Source organism: Onychomys torridus, chromosome 1 (assembly GCF_903995425.1).
Source record: "Onychomys torridus chromosome 1, mOncTor1.1, whole genome shotgun sequence".
Lineage (NCBI taxonomy): Eukaryota > Metazoa > Chordata > Mammalia > Rodentia > Cricetidae > Onychomys > Onychomys torridus.
In genome coordinates, this window is record NC_050443.1 from 103,956,094 (window position 1) to 103,978,961 (window position 22,868).

At 42.7% G+C, this 22,868-nt stretch overlaps 1 protein-coding gene across 3 annotated transcripts in view; it reads right to left on the minus strand.

Moving 5' to 3' along the window:
• Positions 1-22,868, minus strand: part of Xpo6 (exportin 6) — a 112,521-nt gene that overhangs the window by 74,584 nt on the left and 15,069 nt on the right. Inside the window, exon 2 of one of the 3 annotated variants that reach the window (XM_036191744.1) lies at positions 15,442-15,650. The exons of the other annotated variants lie outside the window; for them this stretch is intronic. The gene's annotated coding sequence lies outside the window, so the exon portion shown is untranslated. The remainder of the gene's footprint in view (positions 1-15,441; positions 15,651-22,868) is intronic. 3 annotated transcript variants of the gene reach the window in all.

Here is a 22,868-nt window from a genome sequence, read left to right on the forward strand (position 1 = left end):
AATAACGGCACGAGGCATGGGAAGTGGGGAGGATAGGAACAAAGCACAGCATAGCAAAAAATTAAATTTACAGGCTGTAGGAAAATTTAGAGAAATAAATACATTAGAAAGTATTAAAGTAACTCCCGCCCAAAAAATAAGGGGGGGGGAGAGAAATTTTGCTCGAATCCTAAACAGTCTTACAATAAGAACTCGGAAGCCAGATATTGGGGTAAATGCTGAAACATCAGAGACAAAGGAACAAGCCACTAGAGACACTTCTCACCACTACCAAGTCTTCAGGCCAAATGGAAGGCAAGATCATGTCTCCACACATCCTCTAGCTGAAAGCCTCTGAGTCCTCAGCGGAAAGGCGTGCTTGTTCCTGTCTCCTCATACGTTATAGACCTTTCTCCACCCAGACATTTCCCTTCCTTCTTAGTGCTGGGATTGAAGTTGTGTATCACCACTGCCTGGCTCTGTTTCTCTCCTAGACTGAACCAATCTCATGTAGTTCCAGGTGGCTTTAACTCAGAGATCCAGATGGATCTCTGCCTCCCTAGTGCTGGGATTAAAGGTGTGGCCTGGATTAAAGGATCTCTGCCTGGCCTCTGTGTTTAATCTAGTGGATGGCTCTGTCCTCTGATCCTCAGGCAAGCTTTATTGGGTACACAATCTCTCACCACACAGAAAGGAAACCATGAAAAGGGAAGATGAGAGTTCAAGGGAAAGAGGAGAGAAGTGGGGCCTCAAGAAACTCCTGAGGTCACACACTCCAAAGCCCCCAAGCACAGCATCATACACTGCCATGCTGGTGTCTAAATTAAATGATCACTGACAGCCTGTCCCAAGAATCTACTGGTCTCTACTGCAGTCAACCTACCCAGCACACTCCACCCCAATCCAAGAAGCTAAGGTGCAAACCAAGAAGCTCCAGCAACTACAAAGACCAATGGACAAGGGGCAGCTCCAGGAGACAGTGCTAGAACCAGCTGAGCACATCCCCAGACATAAGCCCAGAGAACAGGCTGTTTACATCCTGATCACTTCAATAATTCCAACACTAATGTTGGGATGTTTCATAGGACATTGCAAGTTTCAAAAAAGGTACCAAATAAAAACAGACAGGAACACTGAAAAACAAAAGTAGTCAGACCTCCTCTGAAACTACACAAGCTTTCAGCTTCTCAGACAAGATTCCAAAATCAAACTGTGTTCATTTACAGTGGATAAAAAAATGAGTCCCAGGCTTCACCTGAGTGAACATTCAGAACAGAAGTAGAAGACAAACAGGCTATGTTCAAACCTACAAATGGTTTAAGGATACTGCAGATCCCCCAACTGCTTCAGCAAGAAGGCCACTGGAAACTTTGCCAGCTGTTTCAAGTGGCAAAGCCAGATCCAGACTGGCGGGTTAAGGACCTAAGAGCAGTGAGGAAGTAGTAACACCCGTAACACTACACTTTCAAGTAATGAGACACACAGAACACACAGGAAGCCCAGGACTCGAAGTTGGAGCAGGTAAGGGTCAATATCTCAGGATTCAGAAGATCAATCTGCTAGCTTCCCATCTTATGCTAAGAGTTCTGTTCCAGGCCAGGCAGTGGTGGCACATGCCTTTAATCCCAGCACTCGGGAGGCAGAGGCAGGCGGATCTCTGTGAGTACGAGGCCAGCCTGGACTACAGAGCAAGATCCAAAACTACACAGAGAAACCCTGTCTCAAAAACAAAACAATACAAAAGATTTCTGTTTCAGGGCTCTCATGATGATGTAAAGGCCCGTGCCACCAAGCCTGCCAATCTGAGTTCAACCCCTGGAACCCATGTGATGGAAGGAGAGAACAGACTCCCAAAAGATGTCCTCTGGTGTATATGTACATGTGCACCTGAATAAACAAATAAATGTACTTTAATAAATTTATTTATTTTAAATAAACAAATAAAACCGTTTTAGATGTATTAAAAGTAAATAAACTCACTGAGACACACACACACACACACACACGACGAATCAGAAAAACTCTCAAATTTAAGTCACAAAATGTGAAAAGTCAAACAGTAAAGCTTCCACAGGAAAATGCCTCCATGACCGAGGATACAGTTTCCACCACTGGGGACACACAAAGAAAGCACTAAACACCAAGAAAGAGAACGACAAACCTAAGACTACTCGTCCAATGGCACAGAAGCTGCAGGATGAGAGAAGACACTTGTATGGTTAGTGACAGAATTCACAGAGTATAAAGAGAGTATAAAGAACTTAACAGGGGTGGGGATTTAGCTCAGTGGTAGAGCACTTGCCTAGCAAGTGCAAGGCCCTGGGTTCGATCCTCAGCTCAAAAAAAAAAGGGGGGGGGGGAGGACTTAATAAAGACAAGACAAGAACCTTTGGACAAAGTTACTTATAAAAGAAAGACTGAAGTGAGTCTTTACCTCCTCAGAGAAACACAAATTTAAAATGGAAGAGGATGCTCACAGCCGCCAGAAGAGCTGTCAGAAATACTCTGAGCTGGACAGTTGTCCCAGCACTTAAGAGCACTGGCTGTGCAGTTCCAGCACCCACAGGGCAGCTCACACCATCTGTAACGTCAGTCTCAGGAGACTCAACACCTTCTTCCGGCCCTTTCAAGCACCAGACATGCACATGGTTCACAGATATGCACGTAGGCACAACACCCATACACAGAAAAATGAAGCTGACACTACCATGTGTTGGCTAAACAACTGAGATATGCAGATACTGCTCGCAGGAACGGGGACAGGTGTCACCATTGAAAAAGCTGTACATCTTATGACTGCATTTAACCAATGGAAATCTGTACATGTACCCCAAATAAAATGTACATACATAATCACAGAGCCATTACACAGAATAAAAAAATCAAAAGAACTCAAATTCCTATTACCAATGGAATGAGCAAGTTGTGGTTTGTTTACAGGAGAGAATATTGTAATATAACATGAATGAATAAATCCTATAGCAACAGCAAAAAACTCATAAACACAACAAATGAAAGATGTCAAAATCTTTCATTTGTTTATGTACATATACATATACATATACATATACATATACATATACACCCACCCACCACTCACCATGGGCAGGGTTTCTCTGTGTAGCCTTGGATGACCTGGAACTCTCTAGTAGACCAGGCTGGCCTCAGACCCAGAGATCCACCTGCCTCTGCCTCTCAAGTGCTGGGACTAAAAATATAGTGTAATATTTTATATTAAAAAATTTTGAACAAATAAAACTAAGTTGTGGGCTGGAGAGATGGCTCAGAGTTTAAGAGCACTAGCTGCTCTTCCAGAGGTCCTGAGTTCAGTTCCCAGCAACCACATGGTGGCTCCCAACCATCTGTGATGAGATCTGACACCCTCTTCTGGCATGCAGCCAGGACACTGTATACATAATAAATAAAAAATAAAAATAAAATTAAAAAAAAAAAACCTAAGTTGTGCTGTTATAGTCAGAAAATAGTGGTTACTTTGGGGAAGAGGGATTCCTTGGAACTCCAAGAATATTCTACTCTTGATTTGAGTGTTACACACTGTGACAGCTATTATACTTGTCTGTATGTACATGTATATATACTTAAATATGTGTGTGTGTGTGTGTGTGTGTGTGTGTGTACTTTGAGCTTTCAAACTGCATCTTCAAGTTTAGACCGTGAGTTTTAAATGGTATTTTCATCTGTCAGCACAATTACTCACTGCAGTGTAGAGAGACCTGCAGTCTCAGTGTAAGCCCCTTGGATTGTGAGGTACACTGCTGCCTATGTGTTCAAAACAGCTACAACAGCAATGTCATATACTGCTGCTTCATTTAGTCACCTGGCTCACCCCAACAGAAAAGGCACACACACTTAAAATCTTTGGGCAAATGGCAAGACAAATGACAGCTGCCTTAGAATCCTCTAGGAGAGCCATGCACACCTCTGAGACAAACCTATCTGCTCTGCTGCAGAGCTGACAGCATGTACAAAGCCGCCTGCCTGGATTTCTGCTGCTGTCTATTTCTGCTTCTGGATGAGCAGTTCAGAGACCTGTGCTTCTGACTCACTTATTAAGGAACCACAAAGCCAGCCAAGGCTCAGAATCACCTCATCAAAGAAAACTTGAAAGGAAGAGAAAGGTCACAAAATTTGATATTTCCTTTGACTCTTTTCCATATTTTCTATGGCTCCACTGGGCCTGTAGATTTGTTTCATACTACTTTTTCACTTTATGACGACTTCCCTCACCACAATTTCTACCATTCTCTATTTTACTGCCTATAAAATTAACTTCTTTTAGCTGATCTCCTTGATACAAAGTTTCCCAACTCTGATCCAATCTGTTCTTCATAGCCAAATAAAATGCCCCTAAAGGCAGACTTCTCAACCCTAGTTCGTCCAAATCTAGTGCTACAGAGCCATTAAATCTAGGTTAACCTGAGAGACTAAGTTGTTTTTTTGGCAAATGAACCTGATACTCCTGAGATGTAAAGTTCCTGACTTGAAAGAATCAGAAGTAACCTTTGGGTAGAGAGAGTGGAGAGCTAAGAATGAAAATTTGAGTCTGATGATTAACCATCCTACAGTAGTCAAGGATCTTATCCTCAGATCCTGAGGAAGGCAGAGATGTCTGCAGGGATGAAGTGAAGGAGCTAGAAGCTCTCTAGTTCCCAAGGCTCCCCTGGAAGAAAGCCATCATGGTATTTGAATACTCACAGGAACTTCCATCCTGACTTGCTGTGGGAGATAATTTACAGCTCAGCCTTCATTAAATTTCTCACAAAGACTATAGGCTGGACCCTGTTTCCCTTTTTACATCTTCTGTCTTTGATGGAGTAAGAAAGAAAGAGAGGTATATAGAATACAGAAAAGTAAAAGCCAGAGGCAACAGTAGATGGGATGATTGTTAAGAAAACATAGCTAGAAACAAGCCGAGCTAAGGCTGGGCATTTATAAGTAAGAATAAATCGCCGTGGATTTATTTGGAAGCTGGGTGGCAGACCCCCTAAAGAGCAAACAAGTTAACAAAACAAAACAAAAAAGGAAAGAAACAACTACTTTCTGGCATTCCAACATGAGGCTCAAATGTCCATGGGGCCTGAGAAAGCTTAAAAATAAACAAATAGACACAGCTCATTTAAGAAGTTCTGCCATACAGCAGAGCACTTAAAACAGCCTTTTCACTCTAGGTAGAAACAACAACATCAACAATAACAACAACAACAAAAAAAAAAAGAGTAAAAAACGCCTGGGACTGTGCGGGGCACTGGCATTCCAGAGCTGGAGGACTAGATGCAGTTCCTGGTCAAATGCACCTCCAATGGGGGCCTGAGAACTTTAGGCTTGGCTCTTATGACCTGAGAAGCAGGCGGAGGTCCCAGCCACACAACTTAGCAGTTTGCTGATAAGCAAATGACAGCTGCTAAGAGCCATGGACTGAAAGAGGGACTGCTAAAATAAAGCAGCCTATATAATTTAGAAATGCCTTAACTTTAAAATGGAACTCAAAATGCATTGTTTTGGAGAAGAGGTTTTGCTTTTATTTCCACAGGAAATGAGAAGCTGTGGATTCCTTCATGGTTGATATGGGTCAGGTTTGATGGGAAAGACCTCCTGAATCTTGACAGGTGATACATATCAAGAAAGGTTACAGGTGGTCTTCACAGGACTTGGCTCAATTTTATCAGAAAGCCCTAAAGATGCCTTTGTCCACAGACAACAAGAAGCAGAGTAAAGGACACGATATCCACATTCCCAAGAAGTGAGGTGGTGGTTGTTGGTTATTTGGTGGATTATGGATGTTTATTATCATTTAGGAACTACCGGAATAAAGGACAAAAAGATAACTATTAATATCAGATATTTTGCATTAGCATGGATTTTGGTATAGTGATACAAATTTAAAGTTGTTTTTGTCATACTGTATATATATCTATTCTTATTTGGGGGTACTGTGCTTATGCAGCTCATTTAAAAATGCAATGTATAAGTAAAAAATGAGGTTAGCAGTTAATCTATAATAATCAAACTTATGGTCACATTAGGCATATTTTCAAAGTTAAACAGGTATATTTTAGACAGATGATTTTTCAAACACCCAGAGGCCTATAGAATACGGCATTTAAGATATTTAATAAACTATGGTTTTTCACGACAATGAGGCACATCTGCTCCTGACTGCATCAATTTACTTCATAAAAGAATGATGGGCATTGAAGAAACTCCATATGGAGTTTGCTTTCATTGTGGCAAAGCTAGCCATTTAGGCAAGAAACAGCGCTCTTGGCTTGACTGCTGACAGTATGCTATATAAACTGTACAGTGGGACACAAGAAAAAAACTGTTGAATTTTGCCAAGACAAGGCGGGACAGTCCCTCAAATTTCCTGCTTCACTGAAAAATCTGTCAGATATTCTAGACCTATAGGGTCAAAGATGGATGCTCCAAAATTGCAGAGGAAATTTGAGTGACTGTCTGGGCAACCAGACGTCTCTGTTGTTAAGTTAAAGACTAAATTAGGAGTTATAGTTTTCCTTAGTTATGATAAGAAGTAAATTAAGTATAAAACTTTGGAATCACTAAGATAAGATAAATAATGGAATATTTTCTCTGAATTTGCTAAGTACAAATGGACTGAATATTGTATATGTAATTCTAACTTGATAACTTTTTATTGTATATAGTTACTATGTCAACAAGTTAAAACCTTTCATTTTTCTTTAGACAAAAAGTAGGAATGTTATGGAATATTAAAGAAGTGTTACATTATTTTATGCTGTGAAATATTTCTTTAATGATGCAAATACGTGTTGCATCTTATATGTTGCATTTGTTTAACTCTGTGAAGCTGTGTTACTTTGCCTGTCTAAAATACCTGATTGGTCTAATAAAGAGCTGAACAGCCAATAGTGAGGCAGGAGAGGGATAGGTGGGGCTGCCAGGCAAAGAGAGTAAATAGAAAGAAGAAGGAGGAATGAGAAAAGAAGGAGAGGAGGACACCAGGGGCCAGCCACACAGCCAGCCCATAGAGTAAGAAGCAAAGAGAGGTACATAGAATAGGAGAAGGTAAAAGCCCAGAGGCAAAAGATAGATGGGATAATTTAAGTTAAGAAAAGATGGCTAGAAACAAGTCAAGCTAAGGCCAAGAACACATAAGAGTAAGTCTCTGTGTATTTATTTGGGAGCTGAGTGGCGGGCCCCCAAAGAGCAAAGAGTAAAGAAAAAGAAAGAAAAACTACACAGAAATTATGCCTGAGGACTGTAGTTCAAATAGTTTGCAGATCAAATCCATGTGAGTAGAAAGAACAAGACTGTACTATCAATTTTGGCTTTTCAGGATTACTGCTGATGCCCCCCCAAAGATGCACAAGTGATATTAATTTCCACCTAAAAAGCTCCAAGTAGGACCTCTGCTCTCACAACAACAATTTTCTTGAAAAATATGTGAATAGTTTCTAAAACTATCTTTAACAAAGCCTAACAGAAGCCCTGATGGCAGATAATCTATATGGGCCTTTGCATACATAAGTTTTCTCAAACCCTGGCTAAATCTGTAACGTTTCACAGATGTCAGGCTAGAGAGATGGTTCACTGGATAAAATGTTAGCCCAAGCCTGGATACCTGAGCTTGATTCCTGAAGCCCACATACTGCAAATAGCCCTCTGACTTCTACATGTGCACCATGAGACATGGTGGCCCACAGAGGCTATCTAGTGAGACCTTACTCAAGGTCAGAGAATCTGAGCTTGCCTTTCCCAGCAGGGCTGCATAATGGGATGGTATGGCCAGGGACATGTTTACCAGGTGTTTGGAAGGATCTACACTTGGCTGTACAATGTGCTTTGATCTTGCAAGGGGGAGGTCTTTTGCCTTTCCCCTTGGCATATTATAAAAAGTCCTTTTAAATAAATGACTGGGTGGCTGGGTATTGACCCAGGCCCTCCCAAAACTATCTTGTGTCTCTGTCTTTCTGCTCATCATCTAGATCTATCTTTCTACTTAATATTTCCTCATTCCTCTCTCCTCCACCTAAGAACCCTGCAAAAGGTGGGAACAGGTTGGAGCTGGACTCCCACAGTGGGACATATGCCCACACATACACATGCTCACAAAATAAATAAATGTGAAAAGAAATTAAAGCAATCCTCTCTGCAACATAACCCTTGACTTTAGAAGAAGTCTTTGTCAAATTTTTGTTAGACTCTAAGTTAACCTGTAAGCCTTGCCTGCTCAAGGGCCAGGTAACTTCCTGGGATTCTGGGAGTTGTAGTTCTTAGAAAATAATAACAAAGCCTCATGGGAAAGTATGGTGGCCTATGAGTTTTGTCTATATAAACCCCGATAATATGTGCCTCAGAGTTACTCGACTGAAAAGTTTTCTGGAGTCGTCCTGACCAAATTCCATCTTGGTAAATGTATAAAGTTTTGATAAAAGCTTGCTTAAATTCAGCCAAAATGGTGGAACTGGTTTTTCTTGAACAAATCTCAGGATTAAAATATGGAGACCCCAGTGAGATAACTCCACCCTAAATTCGGAAGCTAGACCCTTCATTTGGTTCTGGGGACCTCCCCACCTCCACTGCAGTGAACAACCATGCTTAGAAAAAGAAGTAGTGCCGAGTGGTGGCTGTGCACACCTGTAATCCCAGCACTCGGGAAGCAGAGGCAGGTGGATCTCTGTGAGTTCAAGGCCAGCCTGGTCTACAACGCTAGTCCAAGACAGGCTCCAAAGCTACAGAGAAACCCTGTCTCGAAGAGAAAAAAAAAAAAAAAAAAAAAAAAAAAAAGGAAGGAAGGAAGAAAGAAAGGAAAAAAGAAAAGAAAAAGAAGTAGCAAGCATTTCTATGGAGTCTTCCCCTTTTTCTGGTAAGCCATAGAAGCTTTTTTTTTCCCCCTTTTTGGTTTCTCTGTGTAGTTTTGGTGCCTGTCCTGGATCTCACTCTATAGACCAGGATGGCCCTGAACTCACAGAGATCCACCTGCCTCTGCCTCCCGAGTGCTGGGATTAAAGGCGTGTGCCACCACTGCTCCGTTTGTTTTTTTTTTTTTTTAAAGCTCTGTGACACATTTTCTGTCTGGTCTCCAGATTCTGGTTTGCAGGTACCCTACTGGGGACAAATGGAGTCTGATGAGACCCACAAAATCCTTTGTCCAGGGTACAGGGTAACATCCCACAGCCTTCTGGTATATTAAGAGACTAATTTGAAGATTTATGTCTAACCTCCTTGTTTTTGTTAGCATTAAGCCATAGATATTTGGTAAACTGAGTCATAAATGGGAACAACTTCCTTTTCTAGGAGCTATGCCTTGTGCATCCCACTAGGAAGTGGACCACAAACATCCTTCCTATAGGATTACAGCCTCACTGATAATGTCACAGTTCCCACACTACATGCCAACCAAGGTTCAAAAGTATACAGGGGCCGGGCGGTGGTGGCGCACGCCTTTAATCCCAGCACTCGGGAGGCAGAGCCAGGCGGATCTCTGTAAGTTCCAGGCCAGCCTGGTCTACAGAGCGAGATCCAGGAAAGGCTCAAAGCTGCACAGGGAAACCCTGTCTCAAAACAAAAACAAACAAACAAAAAGTATACAGAATTAGCAAGACATTCAATCTCAAGTAAACATTCTCTCAAAGACAACATAATTACCACAGAAATCTCCACTCTCAAATGAACACTCCTTCCTTACACACTTTAACTACAGAAAATAAAACAAGCAAGAAAAGGGTGTCTTTGGCTGTATGCCTGCGCATACGTTAAGATCCAAAGCGTAAAGTAACACACATGGCAATCAACGTGAGGATGCCCCGTCCCCATACCAGTTCTGCAGTGCTGCCATGTTCAAAAAGCTAGAAAGTAGCAAAGAGCAGGAAGGAAGCTCTAGTCCCAAGAGACACACCTTCCAAAACCCCCCCTTTATTCAGGCCTTGCTGCTCCTCAGAAGCAGAACTTACAGGTGCTTTCATTTCTAAAACCCAAACTGAACACATCTTGTTGAACTAGAAATCTCATTGTTGTTTCTTTCTAAGTAAGCCAATGAACCTTGCTAATCTAGTAGTCAGAAGAGCTCACATTCACACTCAGAGACTCGGAAAAAGCCCTCTGTAAGGATTGGCCAGCACTCTAGGTGGTGCTGGATTTTTAGCCAGTCTTAGAAGAGTATGGTATTGACTGACAATTTAACAATCTAGAATTACCACAGAAATAAACCTCTGAACATAGCTATAACAAGTCTTTATCTGCCCCACCAGCCAGTTCCCAAATAATGACACAGACTTATTAATTATGAAAGCTTGTCCTATAGCTTAGGCTTGTTCCTAACTAGCTCTTATAACTTAAATTAACCCATTTATATTAATCTACATTCTATCACACAGTATTACCGCTCTTCCATCTTCACCACTGCTTCAACAGTTAAAGAAACATGCAGCCAGGACAAAGGCTTGCACACCACACTATGAACATCACCTGGAACCAAAGAGCAAAGTGACCCATCTGCCTCGGAAGGCTCCTTGTCTGCCTACAGTTCAAAGCTCAACAGTATTTGCCCTTTGGGAACAATTACAGACATAACTAGACAGAATTTTTGTGCAGATCCTTATGATTAAGGAACACATTCTGGCCGGGCGGTGGTGGCGCACACCTTTAATCCCAGCACTCAGGAGGCCAAGCCAGGAGGATCTCTGTGAGTTCAAGGCCAGCCTGGTCTACAGATGAGATCCAGGACAGGCACCAAAACTACACAGAGAAACCGTCTCAGAAAACACACACACACACACACACACACACACACACACACACACATATTCTGGCTCCATCTAAACCCACTCTTCAGCTTCAGACTAAAACTTCCACAAAGATAAGTGGCAGACCATTCCTCTAGTGTTTCTTAGGTTTATACAAGGCACCCAGTCAGAGTCTGTCTCTTCCATGAACAGAAGAGATCAATTACTGCTGAGGACTAGGTGCTAGAAGCAAGAAGAATGCCAAGTGTCTGAGCTGGAAAGTTCCACTGGTCTCACTGTGGGACTGATTAAAGTCGTCAAAGTGGCATATTCTATGCCCATGGAGACCAACTAGAGTAAACATCTTTGTAGACAGAGGACAATACATTTTCTGCTGGGAAAACTTGCTCATGTACTACTGGACAATACATAAAAACAAGCACAACCAACTAGCTACCAATGTGCAAGTATAATGGTTTAAAAAAAAATCTAAGGTGGACTAAAGGCTCATGAGAAGTAAATGCTACACTTGATCCAAGACTGGATCCTGAATGGGAGGGGAGGGGGACAAAACCTACCGACAAAACCAAAATAGTGATTGCAGGGGTGTGTGTGTGTGTGTGTGTTACATAGCTCAAGTGTATATACAGGTGTCCATCTTTAGGCAAGAGATTGATAGGAGGTATCTTCCTTTCTTATTCTCTACTTTCAGTGTTTGGTTTTTTTTTTTTGTTTTTTTTTTAGTGTGTGTGTGTGTGTGTACACATGTGTGCATATATGCCACAGTATGCAGGAATAGGTCAGAGGACAGTTTCTGGGAATTCATTTTCTCCTCCCACTATGTGGGATCTGAGGATAGAAATCAGGTTGTCAGGCTTGGCAGCAAATACCTTGCCCAGTGAGCCAGTTCTCCACTTTATTTCTTGATACATGGTTTCTCACTGAACCTACAGCTCACCTTTAGGCTAAGCTAGCCAATAAGCCCAGGGATCCTCCTTCTCCATCTCCCTAGCACCAGAGTTACACACACACTGCTACACCATGCTTTTACTGCAGGTCGGAGCTCTGACTCAGGCCCATGGCAAGCACTTAACCCACTGGGCCTCTTCAGCCCCACTGTTGGCAGATTAAAGTAGTGAACCAATTTAAATGAACTGAAGCTGCTAACTGCACAGAAACAGGTTTATGCAAGAGACTAACTTCACTAAGAACTATACCACATACTTCAGAAAAAGAGCATGTGTCACAGTATATTTATACACGTGCCTGTGACAGAGAACAGACCACAAAGCAAACATCAAAAGTGTTCATAGGCTTGTCTGAGCCTACTAGTTGCAATCTCTGTTAGCTGGAAATAACTTCCAACTAACAAGGATTATTTCATGTTATGGGTTTTTGTTTTCAGACAGTTTCACTCTGTAGTCCTGGCTTGCCTCAAACTCAAGAGATCCACCTGCCTCTGCCTCCCTAGTGCTAGGATTTGTTTGTTTTCAGTCTCACTGTGTAGTCCAGGCTGGCCTAGAACATATGAACCTCTTGCATCAGCTTCCCAAGTACTGGAACTGCAAGTGTACACAAACATGCCTAGCTTTAGCAAGGTGATGATTCTTAAGATTCATTTTTATTTTTGTGTATGAGTGTTTTGCCTCCACGTATGAACATGCACATGTGTGCCTAGTTCCCAGAGGCCAGAAGATAGTGTCAAATGCCCTCAAACTGAAGTTACAGGCATTTGAGGGTCGCCATGTGAGTGCTAGGAACTGAACCTGGTTCTTCCACAATAGCAAGTGCTCCTAACCACTGAACTATCTCTCCAACCCATGGGATGTTCTTTTTGTTGTTTTTAAGATTTTTATTGTACACAGACACAAGTGCCTACAGGAGGCCAGTAAGAGAGTGTCAGGTCCTCTGGAACTGAAGTTTCTAGCAATTGTACACCTGGCCTGGGTGTTGGAAACTAAACTAGGGTCTTCTGGAAGAACAGCAAGAGCCCTTAACCACTCTCTCCAGCCCCTTTAAGAAGGTGATTCCTTTTATATGGAATGCCTGAGGAATGCATGTCCTCCTTGCATGGGGGCCATGCTATTCTTGGTATCGTTCCAATTTTAGTGTATGTGATAACGAAACAAGGACTAACAAGGTGCTTTCGTTTGTTTTCATTTCATGTGTGTGGGTGTTTTGTCTACATGTCTGAGTACCACATTCATGCAGTGCCTGAAGAGGCCATCAGATCCTCTGGAACTGAAGTTCCAGATGGTTGTGAGCCACCATGTGGGTGCTGGAAGTCAAACTCAGGTCCTCTGGAAGAGCAGTAAGGGTTCTTAACTGCTGAGCCACCTCTCCAGCCCCACTAACAAAGTTTTGAATCTTCTGTTGGACCATTATCTTCCCCTGGGTCCTCACTGCTCCATAGTGGCTTTGCAAATGAGAAAGAGAAAGGGGGCTGAGGAGTTAGTGAAAACAAGCTCTTAATCAAGAGCTTGGAACAGGGATGCCTTTAATCCCAGCACCCGGGAAAGGAGCCATCTCCGGGGGACAAGACCATTTCCGTGGGATGAGACCAGAACAGATCTGAACACTGTCTGAGGCCGATGCAGCGAAACCCAACAACTTGGAGGCGTTGCTGAGACTACCCTGCTCAGCTGAAATCCATCCTGGAGAGGATTCAGAATCCTGCAGTCTGCAGTCTAAGAAAACAAGAGCAGCTGAGGAGTTGACAAATGAGCAAAACGTGACCTGAGAACACAAAAGAAGGCGCCACCCAGCCACCGAACCAGATCACCAGAATCATAGACCTACACTACACTGACTGGGAACAGGAAAGTTCCCATCTCCAGACCAGCAGACCAGGTCTCTAGCCCCTAGGCCCTACCCATCAGAGTCCCAGGGACCAGACAGCTACCTTTCCCTGCTCCCCCACCAAAAAGAAACACACACAAAAAAACAAAAAACGAAAAACAAAAATCAAACAAAAAAACCAACCCCTACGAACCTAACAATCACTGAAACCATAAGCACACCCTGCACCAACTGGGAACAACTGCTCCCTGAGACAGAACCCACTAACACTGATTGGACTAAGCTGCTCCCGAAGAAACAGAGCCCAACAGCACCAATTTAACCAAGAACTCCTAGTGAACCAAGACTAACAATTAGAGCAAGAGAGGCACCCTCAGACACAGACACCACCTGCACCAAGCAAAGGAATAGATGAGTAGACACCAGTGCAAAAACACAGGCTACAACATGAAGACCTATATGATAGCATCACAACCTAGTGATTCTACACCTGCAAGACCTAAACATACCAAGGCAGAAGAATCAGAAGAAATCAACCCTAAAAATGACTTTAAGGAGATGATAGAGGCCCTTAAAGAAAAAAAATTCCCTTACAGAGGAAACAAAAAACTCCACTAAAGAGGAAATGAAAAAACTCCCTTAAAGAGAAAGAGAAAGGGAAAGGAGTGGGGGTGCAATAGGAAGAGATTAACTCATTCAGAGACGAGGTCGATTTCACCCACTGTCTTTCAAAATAACAATATTATATGGCTTAGATGTTAAAAATGTTAGCATCTCCTGTTTGGGCAACAACCATATCCACTGAAAGCTAAAATATAATACACTACATAAATTTTATTTTTATATACACATACCCAGAGAACTTCAATTAGGCAGACAAAAAAAGAATGATAAACAGTTATTCTGTAAGAAAAGTGTACAAAAATGCATTCTCTTCATCATCCCCTCTGCTTCTCTTTCCCAGATACACATCCCAGAACACGGGTATATGTGCCTACATGTCTAATCAATTAAATCCCAATGACACTTACGACACTTACTAATACATTAACACAAAGATGCTATCCAGCAATTCCAAAGCAGGACTAAGAATCTTAAGACAGAAAAAATATCCCCAGTGAACAGCAAGTCCAACCTTGCACTGGCAGAAAGGAAATCAAGTCCAGGCAGCTGTTTACCCACAGATACCTAGTTATTAGTCAAGACATGGAGCAGGACGCCAGAGCGCCTATCCAGTGATGGCTCCTCCACAAGTGTTCTGCTGACAAGTGTTCTTCTGCTGAAGAAGTGTTTGAAGACACTGCACAGAATGTAATCAGGTAACGAATGTGACATTAGTAGATCACCACAATAAGAGCACACTGCAACTCTGCAATCAAGAAAAACTACCAACAACATTGTTCCCATGCAAACAATTTCAATTGCTGTTACCAACTATCCTATCTAACAGAAGTCTCTTTTGTAAAACCCATACACACCTTCATCCTAAACTACTACCAGACTTCACACTTTAACTAACTGTCCTATCTAACAGAAGTCTCTTTTGTAAAACCCATACACACCTTCATCCTAAACACTACCAGACTTTACACTTTAACTAACAACTAAAATAGCACCTGCTTGATTTTGGCAAAAGTCTCCCAATGGTCAAAGAGACTGCCGTGAAATAGGGAGTGTAATCACGACCTTGCTCCTCAAAGATCTACCCAGTGGCTTTGTATCTCAAGATCCAAAGTACAGGTCAAAGTCTACTGTTTTCAATGGCAGAGCCACCTGCCTCCTCCTCATTCAGAACTGGTTTTACTACCCCACCCCCAGCCTAGAGAAGAGGGCTGGTTCTAACCTCAGCAAAGATGCAAGGCACAGCTGAGTACCGGGCAGTAAGAGGTCTAGCACAAAGCTAGGCAGGGTTCTGATGCATGGATGCATGACTTCATACCTGGCAGTGGACCCACAGTGTGATGTTTTCCCCAGTACATCAAGAGAAGTCACTCCTGAACAAAGGTAGAGCAGGCCCAAAAGAATATATTCCATGCTCCTCCCACATGGGAGACAGAAGGCCACATGTAGACCACAGCAAGAATGAAAGGACACAGAAAGGAAACTGTCTACACAAGCCAGCAGATTTGATGAGCACCAGGGCTTCCACTGAAAGAGAAAAAGACAGACTAAAGTTAGTCCACTGATTCAAGCTTAGTTATCTTTTAAGGAAATCTTGCTGGCCTCCAAAGCACTCTGGTATGAATGACAATCAGGAATATATCTCAGTGTGCAAGTGTTGATTAAGAACAAACTCTCCCTCACTGAAGATTTCTTTTATGTGAACTTCATGTGAACATTCTTATTGCACTTTATTTCATCTGTTTGAACCCGGGGCCTTACATACACCAGGCAAGCGCTCCTCCACTGAACTCCATCCCCAGTCTCTTCACTTGCTTCTATGAAGACAATGTCCCAAAGTTGTCACCAGTTTATTCCTCTGACTACACCCAGCACCATCCTAATATTTATTGTTTATTGATGCTCAGTCACATCTGTGAAGGCTTTCAAGTCAAGACAATGACACCACAGTAGCATCTGCTGAGGGACTAGGTGCCATCACATTCCACAAGAAGAGAGAGGGTACTGCATGAGCAGAAGGTCTGTACTCAGTGGCTGGGGACTCTGACAGTTCCTGCCGTCACACAGATCACCCACAGAGGGACAAGTTTGCACAGCAACTCTAGCCAGGGGATCCATGTGTTCTAGCTAACTGGTTTTTGCTCATTAAGAACTATGACTTGGAGGGAATTGGGGAAATGGCTTAGTTGGCAAGGTGCATGCTGCATACACACATGGACCTGAGTTTGGATTCCCAGCACCCATGTAAAAAGTAGGCTGCAGTATGTCTGTAACTCAAGTCCAACTTGGGAGGGGATTGGGAGTGGGGGGCCTGGAGATAGTTCATTGGTTGGCCAGCCTGGCCAAAAAGATGAGTTCCAGAATCAGTAAGAGACTTGGTTTCAAAAAATAATAAGCTAGAACTAGGGGGAGAGAGGTGTGTGATGTGTTGGAGTTGCTGCATGCACACGAGAGTGTGAGTTAGTGTAACCAGATGTGCACATGCAGAGGCCAAAGCAGAACAGGACACTTGGTGTCCTCTTCTTAATTGCCCTGAGACAGGGTCTGTGGTGGTTTGAATAAGAATGGCCCCGGCCAGGCGGTGGTGGCACACGCCTTTAATCCCAGCACTCAGGAGGCAGAGCCAGGTGGATCTCTGTGAGTTCGAGGCCAGCCTGGGCTACCAAGTAAGTTCCAGGAAAGGCGCAAAGCTACACAGAGAAACCCTGTCTCAAAAAAAAAGAATGGCCCCTATAAGCTCATACATATGAATGCTTAGTCACCAGGAAGTGGAACTTTTTCAAAAGATTAGAAGGATTAGTAGGTGTAGCCATATTGGAGGAGGTGTACCACTGGGGGTAGGCTTCAAGGTTTCAAAAGCCCATGCCAACCCAGTCAGGCTTCGGATCAGGATGTAGCTCTGTTCCAGGGCCATGAATGCCACCATGCTCCCTGCCATGATGACAACTGACTGACCTCTAACACTGTAAGCACAGCCCAATTAAATGCTTTCTCTTATAAGAGTTGCCGTGGTCGTGGTGTCTCGCTGAACCAGCTCACTGGGTTATTAGTTAGGCTAGCTAGGTGAGCTCTTGGGATCCATTTGTCTTTGGTGCTAGGGTTTCAGGCATGCAGAGCCATGGACAGCTTTTATGTGGGTGCTGAGGTTTCGAACTCAGTCCTCATGCTAGCAGATCACTCTCACCTACTGAACCAGCTCCCTGAAAACTATACTTTTTAAACTCGACATGAAAGTTCACACCTATAACTTCAGTACTAGGAGGCTAAGACAGGTCTGAGACATAATGAGGTCTAAGCCAGCCTGGGCTAGAGTGAGAACCTGTCTTTTAAAAAAAAAAAGTATTTTTTTTTTAATCTTTAACTTCTGTAATATACAAAAGTATGCTGTAATATTGGCACTATCCATGTTTCCTTCCTCCCCTCACTTGGCTGTTCGTAGGGTCCATGTGGAGGTTCACCTTTCCCCCACAGAGCCATCTCTAGCCCTCCACTGTCATTTTAGTTACCCACCAGGGTTCAAAATCAAGTACATAAATAGCAGCCCGTACCCTCTAGAATCCCATCTGTTTGACACAGAAGAGTTTAGAACTATGTCCATGATTCTAAGATCAAAACCTGCTTGACATTTCTTTTTTGTTTGTCTTTAATTTTTAAATTATAGCTACTGGATGATGGGCACAAGCCACAGCACACATGTGGAAGTCAGGGGACAAGCTATGGAGTCCTCACTTTCCACCACTTGGGCTGCAGGGGCTAAAAACTCTGCTGGGCCATCTCTTCAGTCTTCCCCCACAATCCCTGAATCACACTACACAGACCCAGGGCTATCTCACCAGAGCACCTCTTACACTACTCACTGCGACCCAGGCTGTTGTGTTCAGTACTTCTGACTACCCGGCTGTAAATCTAGGTTCCCCTAACCTCTTCCTTCAGCTTGAATAATACTCCAAAAGAGGCTCACAACACTCAGGAGATACTGGTGTTTACCAGCTGTATTTTTCCCAAGGAAAAAAAATCACAATCTTTAGTAGTCCTCAGAGAGTATGGCAATAAAAAAGGACAGACTCACATTTCAATAGGACACTATAGGCTGGTAATAGTTAATACATACAAATATAAAATTAATTGTTCACAAAGGTATGAAGGCAATATATGGAGAATATACAGCCAAATACCTGGGAACTGGATATCTATATTTATTTGTGTGTGTGTGTGTGTGTGTGTGTGTGTGTGTGTGTGTGTGTGTGTGTGTGTGTGTGTGTGTGTGTGTGTGTGTGTGTGTGAGAGAGAGAGAGAGAGAGAGAGAGAGAGAGAGAGAGAGAGAGCACGCGCGCACAAGCATTTTACCAGGGTGTGTAGAAGTCACAGGACAATTTGCAGGGACTTAGCACATTATATAGAACTTACAAAGTGTACAAGTGAAGACATGTACCAAATGAGGTATCAAGAAGAACTTCAAAGCTCAATTGCCCTCCCATCATGTGCTACCCTCCAGACACTTGGGTTAGCTATGGTGAAACTCTCAACATCTAGACCACTGGCCACTGTTGGCAACTTCAACCCCAGCCCCAAGGCTGAGGACTTTAAATTCCCAACCCTCTAATCCTCCTGGTTTTTCTGGTGACCAGAGCCATACTAAAGCCAGCCCATTAGTGGAGTCACTAGCACATAAAGGAACAGTACTTTAGAAATGCCTAGGACACATCCCAGCTTCCGGCTTTTCGGATTCACACCTCCACCTTTACCTCCCAGGGGATCCGGCTCTGAGAAAACCATTAATGAATTAATCAAAAGAAGACACTGAGCCAGGTGGTGGCGAACGCCTTTAATCCCAGCACTCGGGAGGCAGTGCCAGGCAGATCTCTGTGAGTTCGAGGCCAGCCTGGACTACAGAGTGAGTTCCAGGAAAGGCACACAGCTACACAGAGAAACCCTGTCTGAAAAACAAAAAGAAAAAGAAAAGAAAAAAAAAGACACTGACTCCACGATGTATGAATTGACTACATGTCATCATTTGGCTCCAGAAATACCCCTCCCCCATTGTATCAAACCCTCCATTTTAGTGGTGTATTGCAAAATTATGATGGCTCGTTCCCATTTGGGAAGCGGGAGGAACCTACCTAAAGAACAAGAACCATTTACCTAAAATACAATACTCCCTTCCATAACACTAAGGGACCCCCATGAAAATTTCAAACGGAGAAACACATGCTCAGGAGCACCTCTGATTGCACGTCATCCCTGACCACTCTTCCCCAATTTTCTAAGGTCTTACATGTTAAGTAGTGGCCCAAACTTACTCATTTTTGTGTGTGTGAATTATCTGTTCTATCACTTTCTGGTTTCTTATTATAGATTCAATGTTTTTGAACAGTAATAGTATGTCCAAAATTCAATATTTTATAATATTCAAATAATAAAATACAAGGTAGAAAAAAACCTTCCACTGTTACCTCCTCTCACTATCCCTGGTGGAACCACCTGAAGAGAGGCTACTCACTTGTTTTTAGGTTGTCTATTTTTGTTTGTTTGTTTGTTTGTTTGTTTGTTTGTTTTGAACAGGGTTTCTCTGTGTAACAGTCCTGGCTGTCCTGGAACTCACTTTGTAGACCAGGCTGGCCTCAAAGCCAGAGATCCACCTGCCCCTGCCTCCTGAGTGCTGAGATTAAAGGTGTGCACCACCACCGCCCGGCAGGTTGACTATTTTTGATAGCACAGAAGGAAACGCCTGCCTGTTCTCCATATCACACTTCAAATCAAGGGCAATGTCTAGAAGGTTCCTACTTACCCCCAGCATGACAAGCACTGCCATTTTACTCAAAAGCAGCACACTGTTGCTACCTTTGCCCCAGTCTCAGATTCCTTCTTACCTCAGGCCCCACAGTCATTGGTCCTCTACTAGAAACTAAAAAAACGACTTCTTCCCCACGATACAGCCTGAGGCAGCCTTCCCAACTACGTTTCCAGAATTCCAGACTGCTGACAAAAACAGATTACCAATTTCCTAACTATAATAGACTTATGATTCAAATGTAATCTTATAAATAATCTTTTATATGGTTTAGAAGAGATACTTACGCAGTCCTAGGTGCTGGGAGGCTGATGCCCCAGGAGTTCAAGGCCAGCCTAGGCAACACAAGTGAGACCCCCAAAGAGAAAAAAAAAACTGGGTGGTCACATATTGTATGATTTCATTTATATAAAATATCCACAGAAAGCATATTTATAGGCACAAAAGCCAGGGCCTTGGAGAAAACAGACAGACAGAGAACTAAGTGGATACAGGACTTCTTCTGGAGTAATGAAAAAACTCTTGAAACTCTACAGCTCAAAATGTACCCACTGTCATGTTTTGCTGTTGATGGTGACATTGAGAACTGAACTCCAGGCATGCCACACAGGTGATCTACTAGTGAGCTTGCACTCCCTGTCCTATGTCACCTAATTTGGCACACTTCAAAGGATGTCAAGTGTTATGGTAGGCATGATGGTGTGTACACCTGTAACCCAGTGCTTGAGACGAGGTAGGACTGTAAGGTGAAAGCTAGCTTGAACTATACAGACAGATCCATCTCTAAAACAAACAAACAAAAAAGGAGGGCTACCTCCTATAAACAGAAAAGTAAACACTAACCTGAAATAACTTTTCCTACATATGCATACTACTAAGGAACACTAATAAGCCACTAACCTTTGCTAGTAGCTCTTCCTTAAGATTATCAATGTCATGAGTATATTAATAGCCGAAAGGAATAATGAGCTGGCACTTCCTGGGAAACATGATGAAGTGCCTTAAAAATGTTCATATTAAATTTAAAATTAAAACCAGGCGTGGTGGCGCACACCTTTAATCCTAACACTTGGGAGGCAGATGGATCTCTGTAAGTCTGAGGCCAGCCTGGTCTACAAAGCAAGTTCCAGAGGACAGTCAGGACTACACAGGAGAAACCCTGTCTTGGAAAAAAAAAAAAAAAAAAGAACTTAAAAGTATCCCAAAATAAAAGGTTTATGAGGAAGGGGAAAGGGAAAGTCTCCATACCCTAAGCCTTTCTGGGAATCTGTCCTAAAGCAACTTCTAAAATTCAGAAAAAGCTTTTTGCAAAGACATTAACCATACATTGTTTATTATGGCAAAACTCTAACTGCTTAAGAATCCATGCAATGCAATGCTACACAGTCATCATAAATACTTGGGGCACATTTAACGATTTCTCCTATACTGTGAAGTGGGAAAGTGAGTTTATAGTACAACAGCAACCACTTAGAAAGTGAACAGAGGGCTGGAGAGATGACTCAGCAATGAAGATCACTAGCTGCTCTTCCAGAGGCCTGGGTTCAATTCCCAGCACCCATGACTAAACTTCAGTTCCAGGGAATCTGACACCCTCACATAGACACACATGTAGGCAAAACACCAATGCATATAAAATAAAAATAAGTAAAATCTTTAGAAAGTGAACAGAAAACAAGACAAGGAAACAAACACATTGCTACCTAAGTCAGGTGTGGTAATTTCTTGTTTTCTAAAATAGCTATTAAATATTTTAGAGATCAAAATAACTTGCAATCAGTATAACTACTGAGCAAAATCAAGAGGTGGCAGAGTCCCATAAGATCATAAGCGGCACCAGCTTCAATTGCCTATCAGTACCAGGATGAAGTTGGTGCAGAAACTGGGTTAAAGAGGGTCACAAATCAACATTCAGGGTGTCTTTGCTGCAAGGCTCTGACTCAGTTTTCAGTAACTCTGTAGAGAAGCATATAGACAGACACCCTCAATGACTTTAGGAAATATCCTAAAAATCTAAAATTATTTGTAAAAAAAAAAAAAAAAAAAAAACTAAAATAAGCAAATACTTAGCAGATCACTTAGTTCTTTTCCTAAATAGACTGCAGAACTCAGATGAACAATTTTCTGAGTAATCATGAGGGCTAAGGCTCCATTCCTGAGTTATTAACGGGTTTTGCCAGGTCACACCTTCAAACATCTGTGCTGCCTAGCAGAAACCCTGTTCAACATTTCTATTCGTCCATATGAACATCCCTAAATACACAATCTAGCTTCCTATTCCACATGTACCCACCACACCATCTGCCCCTAAAGTCCCACACTCTCTGCCTAGAGACTCCATATCTGTTCTGAAATCCAAGCTACACACCACCTCCTTTAGAAAGCCTTCTCTGACACAACTCTCCCATGCCTAATTTAGCCAAACTTGCTTTGAACTCAATTGGCCTTGAACTTCAGACCTCACTGGCTCATCTGCAAACTGGGATCATAGGTGTGTGCACCTAGTTGGCAGGAAACTAAAATGTTCAAAGCTTCTTCTCATCCCTCCTCTCTTTGCATTAACAACAGCTGCAGGCCAGATGAATGTGACTCTGCAGCCTTGCTGGATGGATCTCCTCCATTCAGACAGTGCTTGTTCTGCTTCACTTCCAATGTCAGCAAACAATTACAGATGTCACACGGTCCAGTGCCCAGACTGACATATCAAGTATCTCTTCAACTTTCTCTGACTAGTCAGTAATTCTTCCCCAGCCCAGTGAATGAAGCTTGGAGACCACTCTCCTCTAGGCTAGGCACACTCACTGGTTCGGCTAAGTGACTTACTTGCTCCAGACAACCTGAGTCAACACAAATCCTAACACCATTTATAAAAGGCCATGAGAGCTGGGCATGATAGGCCACACCTTCTGTCTCAGCACTCAGAAAGCAAAGGCATCTCTGTGATTTGGAGGGCA